The sequence below is a fragment of the Protopterus annectens genome, chromosome 2.part0 (assembly GCF_019279795.1).
Source record: "Protopterus annectens isolate FY-2018-M chromosome 2.part0, PAN1.0, whole genome shotgun sequence".
Taxonomy (NCBI): domain Eukaryota; kingdom Metazoa; phylum Chordata; order Ceratodontiformes; family Protopteridae; genus Protopterus; species Protopterus annectens.
Window position 1 is genome coordinate 128,428,505 of NC_056728.1, and position 12,582 is coordinate 128,441,086.

The 12,582-nt window shown below is 37.1% G+C and overlaps 1 protein-coding gene across 3 annotated transcripts in view; it reads left to right on the forward strand.

Annotated features, from left to right (window-relative positions):
• LOC122792993 (probable JmjC domain-containing histone demethylation protein 2C) overlaps nt 1-12,582 on the forward strand; it is a 1,041,568-nt gene that overhangs the window by 149,042 nt on the left and 879,944 nt on the right. The window lies entirely within an intron of this gene.

The following is a 12,582-nucleotide window of genomic DNA, read 5'->3' on the forward strand; positions in this document are numbered from 1 at the left end:
CACTCTTCCTATTGTATACATTGATGCGTTGTAGGGCCTGAAATAAAAAAACTATGTCCTGGATATTTCTCTACATGCAAAGAAAGTGCATTACGCCTGTCTTTAAGTCTTATAGCTGACATGTGCCTCAAAAGCCTGTCCTTCAATCTGCAGTTTGTCTTCCCCACGTAAAACGAGGGGCAGCAAGTGCAAGTCGCTAAATAGACAATATTCTTGGACAAGCAAGTGACCATAGCCCTAAAATTATATTGCTTCCCTGTTAAGGGATGTACGAAGTGGGATTTCCTGCTCATGTGTATACATGCCTTGCAACGTTGACAAGGAAACGTCCCAACCTTAGTAAAACCACTATCCACCCTTGGTTGCTTATCACAAAGAATCTGTTTTAGATTCTTATTTCTCTTAAAGACAAAATCTGGATATTCTCCCACCAAATCTTTCAGGGAGTCGTCAGTTCGCAACATTTTCCAGTTTGTCCTAATCACATCCTGTACCCATCGAATGTCACTACTATAGGTGACATGAAGAGGAATCTTGCTCTTCTTCCTATTAGCTGACTGTTCAGCCACACCAGTACTGAATTTTTGACATTTACACATATGGTACATGCAACTAGAATCAATTATTTAGATATAGAACTTGAGAAGAATGATTTTAATAAATGTTATGTGGCCAAGATTTATCGAAAGAGTACATACTCGAACACCATGTTGCATTACTCTAGCTTACACCCCCCTCAGCAAAAGCATGCAGTGATCAAAGGGCAGTTACTAAGAGCTGCCCGTATGGTTACCGAAGAGGAGGCTTTTGAGGAGGAATGTAGCTTATTCAGTAAAATGTTCGCTAATAGAGGATACCCTGTGAATTTAATAAGAGAAGTGGTAAATGAGGTGCAGAATAAGAAGAGAACAGGGATGTACACACCCATTTTAAGAAAGGTAGTAGTGAGTAACGAAACGTATAGTGAACAGTGTGTCGATGAAAACGACGTAATGACAACTACTGACAATTTTAGAACAAATTATGGGAATGGGAATTATACTAGAAGTTTCATTATACCGTTCAGTATAGACGCAGAGGAACTGAAATGCATTTTGAGGAGAAATTGGAATATATTACTTATGGAAAAAGAGTGGAAAGACAAACTTGGAAGGTCTCCATCGATTATTTATAGAAATGGAAAAAATATGAACATGTTATTGGAAACCTATGCCACTACCTTAGTAAGATCCCCCGGAACATTTAAATGTGAAAACTGTAACTACTGTAAATATATAGCAACAGGAACTAATGTTAAAGTGAATAACAGAACTTTTAAAACCGAAGGGAGATACAACTGTAATTCAAAATCAGTTGTTTATTTGGCTCAGTGTAAGGTGTGTCCTGTGTTTTATGTAGGAAAAACTGATAGAATATATGAACATATATATAGTATTAGAAGGAATAGAAATGAAAATGCACTAACCAAACATTGTGGAGAATTTCCAACACACTCCTTTCTGTTCCGGGTATGGGATCAAGTTGTGGTGGATTGGAAGAGGGGTCCTTTTTCACTCTTGTTGGAGCAACAGGAACTTCTTTGGCAGTTGAGACTAGACTCTAGTAGAGACCCTGGTCTAAACGAAACAATATCTCTTACTTATATTTTGAAAGTAAAGAAACTTGGGTAGATAAACTACAAACATAACCCTTTTAGTTCTAGTGTGAGTTTTTTTTTTTACTTTTAGCTTTTTAAAAAAACACTAGAGTGTGAGTTTTTAAATAATAGAAGTACTGTATGAACATTCACAGTTTATATGTAATTAAGTGTGGACAAATAATTTTAGTTCTGTATGTTGGTGAATATAAAACTCTTACACAATTTACAAACTAAGTAATGTTGCTGCTCTTGGTTAATAGGTTCTATTAGTATGTTTTATTGTTAGTTAAGCTTTTAAACTTTAAAAAAAAACTTTTTATTTTAGTTTGGTACTGTTTTTTACAGTTTGACTAATGTTCGAGTGTATCCAGCTGTCTTCTTTTGGATTGTTTGTTTTTTGTGGTTTTACCCACATGGACTGTAATGGAATCGTACTGGTATTTATGATACCGTGAGTTGAGTGCATTTGTGATCTGGTGGATTCTGGTCCTTGAATGGCAGCGGACTGTGATTCTCTCTTTGCTCAGCCTGTTAAGTGGGTCATTTATGTGTCTCACAACAGAGTTTGCTATGACTAAGATATTGTATTATGTGACAGTTTGCCATATGGGCTTAGAGGTTGAGAGCTCTTGATTTGATCCTGTAGGTGTCTTGGTACATATTGTCTTAGCAGGATGCTGTAGAGGTTGCTGAGGATACTTGTTCTTTATGTGCAGTATCTGGGAGGTCTTTGAGGTTTTAAAGATTACTTTTGAGAGCCACAGCATGTGTGGGTCTATGTGTCTGTTCCATACTATGTGTAGAAAGGGTGCCTTGCCTCAGTGACATTGCCTAACTGTATCTGTCACATACCGTATCAGTTTGCTTTAGAATTAGGTGGTTGTCCGTAAGCATGAGATAATTGCTACATGGCAATGTAGGATGCACAAAAACAACAGCCTGGCTGCAGAGATAGTAGGAAAATGCAAAACCGTAGTGATAGTTCCTTAATTCATGATTTTTTTTCTTTTGGATGGTACAGGAGGGCTTAAAGACCGGTTTCTAAGTTGTTAGTTGTACTTGAAGGGCTGTGCTCCTCAGTTCAAAAGCCAGTTGCTCTTTGCATAACTAGGTACTCTGGAGACTTCTGAGATAATCTATAGTAGGGAAATGTTTTATTCAGGATCCTCACAGAGCGTGGCAAGGACAGCAAGCAGATTAGAGCACTATGAAAACTAGCTCAGAGTGATACAAGTGTACCAGCTTTATAGCAGTGCTGAAAACTGCTAAAATAAATAAAATATCCATCTAGCCAATCACTAAATCACAGCAGAGATTGGCCAAAGTGATTCCCAGCTCTGAGACAGATCAGGTTACATCTCACTACCACTGTAATGCAGACCTAATCCCTCTTAATTTAGAATTCCTTCAGCAAGGCCAGTAGTGCAGGAATGCAACAGTTAAGTGTTAGTAGCAAATAGAAAGTAGCAAATTACACCATTACACTTTCTTCAGACTTCTCAAAGGTGCAGATCTCAGTAGTCAGCAAACAATACAATATTAGAGTACTTTAAAGTGATTTAAAGTGCAAATTCAGCAAACTAAGCAAAAATAGGGCAGCTGCACTCTAATACAGCTATCTAAAGTACAAAACAGTAAAATAAATATCTTATATGCCAAGAAATGAGTAGGATTCATTCTGGACCATCTGAGGGTGTGGCAGTGATGACAGGCAGATGGGAGACCTGGGAAAATAAGCCAGACACAATTTATTGTAAGGGAGGTTAATTCAATTGATACTGGTTTGCTGGGTGGGCAATCAGTATAATGGACATGTGGAAATAATGGCTGGGAAAATTACTTAAATAGCTTACACAACTGACAATAATAATGAATGAAGGGAGGGAGGGAATCGGGAAGTCAGAATACCATAAGGGGCAGAAACCAGTGACCCTGGCCTTTGAAACCAATCAGGCAAAGGGTGAGAGGGATGGGAAAATTCAAGGTGCTGTAAGAAGCCAGAGAAATCAAGATACTAAAGCTTGTAGTCCACGGTATATCATGGCTGTAAGATGTTAGTTAAAGCAAAAAAAAAAACCCAACAAACAGAAAACACCTGTTCTTCCCTTTTTTAACTACAGCCTTATTTCTTCCAGTTTAGGACTTCCCATGCTTTTTATAGTCTAAAATAAAAGACATTGGGTGTGGGCATAGCTCTGTGCTGGGTATGGCAGACTATCAAGAGAAGGATCTAATCAAGTAAAGGGTGTAGTCGAGCTCTCTGACTTCAGAATCTGTAGGCGAATTACCCCACGTGGGTTAGAATTTCAGAAACTTTAGCTTTTACAGTGGGGGCAGGGAAAATCAGTAATTAGTGTGCAGCCAGTAGGGAGAGCAATACTTAATGTGTTGTGGGCTAGGGTGGACACAAAAACAAGAGAAAAACAGAAGCAATGTAATAGAAAGGCAGTGGAATATACTGGAATGCAACTCTGTAATCTTCATAATCCTTGCCCTTGTCAAGCTTTTATTCCTCCTCCTCATCATCATATCTCCCACTCCATTGAAGATTATCTGAGAGTGGATGTCCTTTTGGGATCTATAACCTATCCCTCTAGGCTGGCATGCTGGCTTTGCCTTTGCGTTCCAACTTCCTTCCCCACTTTTGTTGACTTGCCAGTTCTTGACAAGCTACTCATTTCACTGGTGGTGCAGCCAGGTAGTCTGACCCTTGTCATCGAGCTCAGAAATAAATTACATTTCAATAATGTTTAATATATGAAAGATCACAGTACTTGGTTAAATACTTCTTAGTATCCTAGTTAAGTGCTGTAAATGGAGAATATTTTCCTGATTTTTGGAAGTATAGTCATTTTTTGTATGTTATTTTGGGTTTGTATTACTGAAACAAATCTATCCGAACCTCCATGGATGAGGCTTCCTAAAAGAATGGGTGTTGTGTTAACTTTTATTTAAAAATGATTTATGCTAGCATTGGTGGTGCAGAAGGCTAAAACCCAAGTATGACCCGGCAACCAGAGTTCAGTAACTGGTTCGGATACTTGATAGTCCTGGCAAGGGAGGGTGGGTATGCCCAATTTGGTGAGATGGATGGGGTGAAGCAGGGATGGAAACTGCCTCAATCTCTCAGAGGCAAGGAGACAGTGCAGAGCTCATTCTATGGAGTAGGCTTTCAGGTCTCCAGTCTACTGCTTGGTAACAGCCGTCAACAGCGAGTGCAGAGAATTGTGCACTTGGAAGGTGGAAGGCTCGGTTGATCCATGAGGTGACACATGTAGCTCATCTGCCCAACCAAGGGGTGGGTTTAGGATTATAGAAACTGTCATCTGTTACCAGGATGTTGACAAAAGTTACAAGTAATCATCATGGCTGCTTGTATAGCAGTTCCCCTGAACAGATTTTCACTCCAAACATTGATAGGATATTTGTACTCCCTTGCACAGAGAAATGAATAGGGTCAGTTGATTGGTGATGCCTTGATGGTCAGCAAACATGAGGAAAAAATTACCCAGAAAAAAAAGTATGATTTATGATGTTTATTTAACACGCACATCACTTTATACCAAGCAAGTTGGGGTGGGATTTTTGCCGGCTTCAGCTTGGCAGATATATATGCCATCTTTCAGGACAGGAATGATCCTTGCCTGTTTAGAAATGATTGCTGTGTCTTATGGCCAGTAGAAAAACAGTGTAGCAGCATTTATATAACGGAATACAACCTAAAAGCTGCCAGGATTAAATTCAACATTTGAGACTGCACATCAGTGTTGCTTGTCCAGCAGGTCATCACCTCTTAATTCACTGAACTTTCATCTACATAAAAGCAAACCATTTGAATGTTCATCTAAACAAAACATAGAGAAAAGAATTTATGCAAGGGAGTAAAGAACACTCTGTATACCTTCTATGGAAGCCTTGTCCCCCCAACCTTTACTTACATTTGTTGATTTCACAGTTATACACCTGTTGATGAAAAACATGTGCATAGTTATTTAAGATGTTGTATATAAATACTATGGAATTCATTCAAATGTATTTGAAAAATAAAAAAAAATTGAGAAGAAAAACAGAAAAACACACACACACTTTGAGCCATTGCTTGTGTGCAAACAGAAACTGCACCATCAGTGATTTCCTATAGGAAAATGAGCTGGAAATTCAGCATTAGTGAACATAAATCATCAATTTAAACTCCTCCCATTTAACTTAAGTGCAGGTGAAACTCTTTAGTATTACTTCTCTTAATATTAATACATTTGTATCTTGCGGGTGGGAGCATGCATGAGTAAGCAGGTTGAAGGTACTGAGATATAATTGTTGGTAGTCTGCAGGTCTATTATAGGTGCAGGAAAGTGTAGAAACCAACAAAGGAATCTGACATCTATTTAATAGGCGTGACTAGCTAGTTTTAGAAGGAGTGGTTTGATATGGGTTATTTGAACTGATGGAAAACCAGTTCACCATAGCCCAGTTTATCGCACACATCAACAGCATGACATTTCCATAAAATTGCCACATAGTAACGACGCAGCTGTTGAATAACGGTTCGTGACTGTATTATGTAAAGTAACAAGATTAGAATGGTAACAGTATCCCAGTACAATTTAACTTAATCAAAACTGTAATGCACCAAAAGGTTCCCCTTTCCACAATGCTGGCTTGTCACCTGCAAAAATGCTTACTTTCTACTTGTCTTTGGGATGGAGTTGTGATACTAAGTGATAAAAGTATAATGAAATGTTGTGACTCCAATTAAAACAAAGCAAGACCGAGCACTTGTAACTCCCCCTGTCCCAAGATTTTGCAGTCAGAATTGTTGTGTGTAAGTTCAGGGGTGTGGAAACAAAGTCTTTTCCCATACCTCAGGCATGCAGATAAGCTAAGCCCCTCTTTATAAAATACACTTTTAGTATGTTAATGTTTCTCTCATTTATAACTTCTATGAGTCTTTAGTGTCATGATTTGTGAATGATTTCAGTAGATGCAGATTTCTCTACAACATTGCTTTCATTCATTTGTAGTCATTGGAAGGCATAATGCACAGACAGCTTCATTTATTTCAAGCAGACCCCTTGATTTTGTTAATCAAGTTATATGCAATCCTCTGCCTAAAAGTTAAGGATCTTTGTGGCATTATGTACCCCCTAAATGTATTCCCCCAAAGTATTATACTTGTAAAAATCATTCCCTAAATGTATCCCCCCAAAGTAATATACTTGTAAAAATCTTTACTGTTAGCTCTGTAAATCTGTCTATAGTTTGTTTTAATTAATTTTCTGCATGTTAAAATAATTAGTTTTTTTATTTTGCTGTTACAGCATTAAGGATTTTTGTTTTGTTTTTACTCAGTGCTGTATATTCCTTAACATGGCCTCATAAACAATTTAGGTTGTCCTATTTAACTTGTGATCATTTATATTAAATTATTAGTAGTTAAAATTATCTATATTATTCCCTTTAATCAACTTTAAAAATTAGTATCTTGGCAATAATGTACTAAATTTGTATGTCCCGAGCAGAGCTTCTGTGAGGATATTTGGGAAGGTTATAAATCATAGATCAAAAAGAGATATCCATAAGAACAAAAAAACAAACAAAAAATCCGGAACAACTAATGAAAATAAATTAAACCAAGCCAAAGCCACAAAAAGATGACAAAACTTTTAATTCAACACATCCACGGTAAGCACTTTCATCCACTAAGGACTTCTTCAGCGTGTAAGTTTTATGTTTAGGATGAAGTTTTGGAAGCAGATAAAAAATTTGATGCAGAAGAAGAATTGAGTTGGAAGGAGTATGAATGGCAAGTAAAACTGAACGCTTGCCATCCACCTGGTTTGAATGACAGGAAGGAGTTCATTACTTTCCTTAAAAGGAAAAAATTGTCATGTGACATCATAGATCATGTATATTTAATGACTGTATTTTTTGTAACACATTATACAGTCTGAAGAAGTCCTTAGTGGATGAAAGTGCTTACTGTGGATGTGTTGAATTAAAAGTTTTGTCAGCTTTTTGTGGATCTGGTTCGGTTTAATTTATTTAGATATCCATAAGAGACAGAGTAATAAGAAAACTGTAAATCTAGATTTATGAAAAGGGAGGAGACAGTAGGAACTTCCATTTGTATATATACTTTAATCTGTTTTTTTCCCCAGTGGAAAACAGTTTAATGTGCTGCATTTTACTTAATTAATCTGAGGGCAAAGCAATGTGCTCCAGTCTTCTACATTTACTAGTATGCCTTCAGCAAAGTAGTTTGGATTCCTCTGGAGATATTTGACCGATAAGTGCATCCAGTGGTTAGGCGGATATTAATTATTCTGGGGCTTTATAAACAAATGCTGATAGTGCATTGGTGGTCACAACCGAAGTATCAAAGTGCTTGGTGTGGCAGCATGTGTTTATAACTACCACAAGCTGCTATATTACCCTTGTGCTATAGTTATTGCAGAAGATGTTTTTTTTTCCTTCGTTTGAGATGATGGTAGTGACTATATAACCAAGCTACAGTAAATTTGCTAGATGTCCGTACTGTGCAGTTTTGTCATTAGAGTAAGAAGCATACATTTCATAGAGTATAACTTTATTTATTTTTTGGTGTTATTTAGAATTATCGTCTCCTAAAGAGGTGTAAATGTTTTGTGCACAAAAACATATAAAGTCATGGTAGTTAGTAATGATAGCTGATAAGTCAAGTAAGTTAGATCAGGTGTGGATTTCTGTATAGGGGTATAGGGAAGAATGCATATGCATTTGCAAATGACCGACTCAAAAACTCTACCTCATTAATAACAACACTGAGAGAAAATAACATAATGACATGGATATCTATATGCCCATGAAAGGAATCTCTAGAAGGGGGGGGGGGGGGGTAGTGTGCCTTCTTTTTTAAAGCCATACTGAATTGCAGTCACATTGTTGTCTAGGTACAGTGGCACAAGGTACCCACTTTGCTGGTGGCCACATATGAAAAGAATTCTGCTAGTCTGTAAAAATAACTTGTACTGAAGTTCAACACGCAAATGCATAGTAATGGATAACTGCAGTTTTCCTTTTATATTTAAGAAGATAACAGGGCATACCAAATTATTGTGGAATACAGAATCAAGGTCTGCACATGTATATGAGTAATGTTTTACAGCCATTGATTTAATCAGTAACACAGGACATGTATAAAGCAACAGTTTATTAGCAGTGATTATTAATAGATAAATCATATAGTTGTCTTTTTGTGTTTTAAAAGTATGACAAAATTAACACAGAGAGAGGTTTTATTTTGCAGAAAATAACTATGTAAAAGTGTTACCTTAGAAACAATAGTAATTATAACTTGGCTGTTTGCACAATGTAGTCATCAGACCTGCAAGAGTAACCCTATGAACAAAGAGTTGTCTGGTAAACGATTTGCAAAACTGTACTTGCATGGGGCAGACTGCAAGTATGTCAGACAAGGTAACCAATTATAATCAGTGTGGAGGAAAACACCATTAAGATGGTTTTGTGGATGTCTATTTCCTGAATGAGATCAGCTTTATAAGGCACTACTAACCATGTATATGTTAGACTAGTCTGCGTTTAAATCCCGTAGTGACAACATGTTTTGCAAGTGAGACTGCAGCTTTGTAGAAGTGGAATCTCTACAGAAGACAGGCTTTTTCCATGCATAGTGCATAGCATTTACTAATGGGTCAAATTCAAGTTGTAGCCATTCTTTTATCTGACAATAGTTAACTGTGATTGTTATAAACTAGAAAATATCTACTTTAGGAAAGCACATGAGATTTGCAACTTGCAGAGCTTCACTGATTGCTGTTTTTCATTGAAATTTGCTGACGTCATTCTTTGTCAGTGTATTGACTCAATTCAAAATTTGTGGACTTTCATTTTTTTCGTGGTTGTGCAACCGTGGAGTTAGCCTATTTAGCCCACATATGGGGATGGAGGGGCTACTTGCATCTGCAAAAAAATTCTTTTTTTAACCAGTTGAAGCATTGACTGGTTTATTTTATCTAGTTGTGACCTTGACTAGATGTTACTTGACTATTCATTGATGAACTATGAAAATTATGGCCTTATGTACTGACGTACTATGACTCGGTGAGAGAAGAGCGGATGCTCCATCCCAAAAAAAAAAAAAAAAATTAAATTAAAAAAAAAAAAACACAGTGTGACATGATAGTGAGATTAAAGTATGGACCTCGTCTGTCTGCATTGTTGATAGAAAAAAAAGAGATAGAGTTGTTGTGTCTTTTCTCTATATAAGAATCCTCTGTCAAAATGAAAGCCTTGCAGAAATATAACAGTAAAATATTTGGAAGATTAGATCTTTCTCATACATAGTAAATAAGCTCCTTGTTGTGTGAGATTAAATGATGGAATGTTTTCTAGTCAGTCTGTAGCAAAGTCATCTTGGTACAAGAAGCAGTCATTGCTGTCACCCTAATGTAGAGCTCTATCTTTATAGCATACAAGTATTTCATAAAAAAAGAGTAATAATGTGGCTTTTGATGCGATTGTTAAAGTAAACAAAGAGAGCGGCAATAACTCAACATTAATTTATTGTAATTTCTGTACAAAAGCAAAGAAAATACCCTGTTTGTATTGTTAGAATTAAAGTTATATGTATTTGCTTTAAAATGTCCATTCATGTCCTTATTGTATTAGCACAAATAGAGTCTAATATAATATGTTTAAGGCCTTAAGCTGTGTTATTGTCTTGTAATTGTTTTTTTTTTCCTGCAGAGGAGTGAATTGATGTAATTTGTATTTATAAAAGCTTTTTTTTCTCTAAATGACTGTAAAAAGTATGGGATGTTTTTAGACAATATCAAGTGTGCGTGATCTTTTGTGACATTCTTAGATGTTTTTATCACAGTATAATAGAAGCTGCCAGTACCCCACGAGGTAAATCCACCGTAGCACAAAAGTATGTAAACATAAAAAGAAAAATGCCAACGGAGCGAAACACGGCTACTAGCTGAAATGTCAAAATGCAAACTGAATATCCAATTAAATCCAAGGCGATACAAAATCCACAGTTTATTGCAAAAACACAAACTGGTATGCACTTTTGCATAGGAGCTTCATCAGACCAGATCGTGTTTCGCCCTGTTGGTATTTTTCTTTTTATGTTTTTATCACACTGTAAAAGATAATTTTAACAGATAAGAATTGTAAACATGACAGTGTTGTATGCAGTGCTTCAAGAAGGAAGTAAATGTATTTCTTCTCTTTCTAGTAAGAAATACAAAAAATTAACTTCTAGCCTAAGTGTAAAGTATGTTTATACAGTTCAGTTACTTTAAGATAAACCATGTGGTTAAGTGTAGTAAATCTGATTAGAAAAGATTGGAGTTTAGTACCTGCAGAAGGTTTAATTCATTCCCATTATTAGACCTCAACTGCACTGTTCTTCATCTTTCAGTGGCTGGCTGCTTCCTGAGCATTTGGACAAAACTGAGTTGTCTTTCCGCAGTTCAAAAAAATGTTTATATCATTAGAACCATACAAGTTACTAAGGAAGTGTAATTTGCAAACTGTTCAGCACAAAACAGTCTTTGAGTGGTTGTCCAAGTCTTAAAATGGATTTTGTAAGTCAGAGTTGTTGTTGTTGTGTCTTTCGGCTTTTCCCGATTAGGGGTTACCACAGCGGAACTCCAGTCCGCTAATGATTGGCAGTAGATTTTTACGTGCCGAGTTGCCAGCCCTGACGCACAACCTTCAACGAAGGTACGCCCATTCACGCATGTCTCCACACAGAAGACGTTCTAGCTGAGAATCGAACAGGACAACGTCTTACTGTGAGACAACAACGCTACCGCATCACCACCAGAGTAAATGCAGTAAATATTTATTTTTTAATGTTTCTTTTAAACAACTTACTCTACCCAAGTAACGACTCGTAATATGCACATACTGTTAGCAGCATTTTCTTCATCCAGCTGTGAGCTTTTAGGTGACTAAGCAGTTCTGTCTATATTGCTTGATTGTAGAGATATTTGAATATTTATACAATGTCACTGGAGGCAAAGCTGTCACATAAGAGTACTCCTAATGTCAGTAAGGTTGTCAGTAGCACACACGCTGTACCCATCACACACAATTCAAAGCAGACATATCGACCCACATATGCTGAGGCACTTACATGTAACCTTCCTAAACCACAAAGACCTCCTAGACGAAATCTTAAAATGGATTTTGTAAGTCAGAGTTGTTGTTGTTGTGTCTTTCGGCTTTTCCCGGTTAGGGGTCACCACAGCGTAACTCCGGTCCCCATATGCACTCTTTGAAAACAGCACCCATATCAACACATAGAGCTACATCTCATGGAGCCTTTACTTCTAAGCCCATAAGGCAAGCCACCACACAATCCAACATTCTAGTCATTGGAGACTCCATCCTGAAACACACTAATGTCCCTCTCACCAGTTTGAGTAAGGAGAAAGTTACAGTCAGTTGCTTATCAGGGGCTAGGATCCGCTACATTAAGCATGCACTCAGGTCATTGGATCACAGTTATTGTTATGACTCAGTCATAGTCCATGTGGGAGTAAATGACATGAGACATACCTCCCTAGACTATATGAAGAGAAACATCATGGCGCTCTCGGAATATGTGTCTTAGACTGGTATAAGCCTTGCATTGAGCAGCATTTTACCTTCTCCAAGGATGATGCCACAATATGAACAAAAGTTGATTGACTTTAATAATTGGCTTAGTTTCTGGTGTCATTCCAAAGGGGTGGAATATTTGTCAGCATGGAAGGAAATGGTCAACAGACCAGGCTGCTTCGCCAGGGATGGTCTACACCTCTTCCCTCTAGGCTTTCGAATATTAGTTAAAACATTGTCTTCCCCGTAGTGCCTTCTTTAGGCAATGATAAACTGAAAGTACTTCTGACATAGCAAATCAAAACCAAGAAAATCTAAATGTATTACTG